We start from the raw sequence: 2,014 nt of genomic DNA, 5'->3' as shown, positions 1-2,014 counted from the left end.
ATGGGAACGTAGATCGGCCGGCAAATTGAGAGCTTTGCCTTCCGGCTCAGCTCCTTCTTCACCACAACGGATCGATACAGCATCCGCATTACTGAAGACGCCGCACCGATCCGCCTGTCGATCTCACGATCCACTCTTCCCTCACTCGTGAACAAGACTACGAGGTACTTGAACTCCTCCACTAGGGGCAGGGTCTCCTCCCCAACCCGGAGATGGCACTCCAACCTTTTCCGGGCGAGAACCATGGACCCGGCTTGGAGGTGCTGATTCTCATCCCAGTCGCTTCACATTCGGCTGCGAACCGATCCAGTGAGAGCTGAAGATCCTGGCCAGATGAAGCCATCAGGACCACATCATCTGCAAAAAGCAGAGACTTAATCCTGCAGCCACCAAACCGGATCCCCTCAACGCCTTGACTGCGCCTAGAAATTATGTCTAATCTCATATATTTTTAATATTTAGCTAACTTTTCTTACATTTAGCTCATTTTCCAACATTTATATTTAAGAATTGGATTTAGCGTTTATATTTGACTTTTAGATTTAACATTTGGATTGGCAGACCGGGGTAATGCTTCCTCTATTTTAAGAAGGCGGACCGGAGGATGTGTTCAAACTATCGTGGGATCACACTTCCCTGCTTTCCCGGTAGGATCCATTCAGGTGGACTGGAGATGAGGCTACGCCATACTTGCCAACCTTGAGACCTCCAATATCGGGAGGTGGGGTGTGGGGGGTTGGGGTGTGGTTGTTTACCGCTAGAATTCACCAACTCGAGTATTTCATATATATATATATATATATATATATATATATATATATATATATATATATATATATATATATATATATATATATATATATATATATATATATATATATATATATATATATATATATATATATGTATGAAATACTTGACTTTCAGTGAATTCTAGCTATATATATATATTTATTTTATTTACATAAAAGAAATACTTGAATTATCTATCCATTAGATGGCAGTATTGTCCTGTTTAACTTCTCTGTTCATGACTGAGAAATCATTTCGGCCACCGTGTTCAATGGAGAAGTCTGTTCTACATATTTACAGGCAACATACACCTTCCCCTTCAAACTGTCCTGGATGAACTGAAATTCTTGTTTCCATTCGTTTTGGAACTTGCAAGCGTATTTATATTGTGGGAAAGCGGACGTGAGAATAGGCTGTCCCCACTCAGTCTCAGGTCCGCATTGAGCTGGAGGGGGCGTGGCCTCCAGCTCCGGCTGAATACCGGGAGTTTGTCGGGAGAAAATCTCTGTCGGAGGTTGTCGGGAGAGGCGCTGAATAACGGGATTCTCCCGCTAAAAACGGGAGGGTTGGCAAGTATGGGCTACGCTGACTCAAGAGGAGCAGTATAGTTTTTGTCCTGGTTGTGGAACTGTGTGGACCAGCTCTATACTCCCTGCCCAGACAGTCTACAGTACATGTGGTTTGTGGACTTGGAGAAGACCTTTGACCGTATCTCTTGGGAAGATTGTGGTGGTCTGTTCCCTGTACGATCTGTGTCAGAGCTTGGTCCGCATTGCCGGCAGTCGGATCCACTTCCAACGAAGGGCTGCCCTTTGTCACCAATTCATAACTTTTATGGACAGAATTTGTAGGCGCAGTCAAGGCGTTGAGGGGATCTGGTTTGGCGGCTGCTAGATTAGGCCCTTGTTTTTTGCAAATGGTCTGGTCCTGCTGGGATTATATGGCCTTGATCTTCAGCTCTACCTAGATCGGTTTGCAGGTGTGAGCCTCACACTCGGTCTCAGTGTGAGGCGACTTGGACGAGAACCATTACTTCCAAGCCCGTGTCCATGGTCCTTGCTCGTAAAATTGGTAGAGTGCCATCTCAGAGTTGCGGACGAGATCCTGCCCCAAGTGGAGAAGTTCAAGGACCTTGAGGTCTTGTTCACGAGTGAGTGAGGAGTGCATTATGAGATTGACGGGCTCTGCATCAGTTCGTTGTGGTGAAAAGGGAGTTGAGCCG

Source organism: Entelurus aequoreus, linkage group LG01, assembly GCF_033978785.1.
Source record: "Entelurus aequoreus isolate RoL-2023_Sb linkage group LG01, RoL_Eaeq_v1.1, whole genome shotgun sequence".
Lineage (NCBI taxonomy): Eukaryota > Metazoa > Chordata > Actinopteri > Syngnathiformes > Syngnathidae > Entelurus > Entelurus aequoreus.
This window is presented reverse-complemented; position numbering follows the sequence as displayed.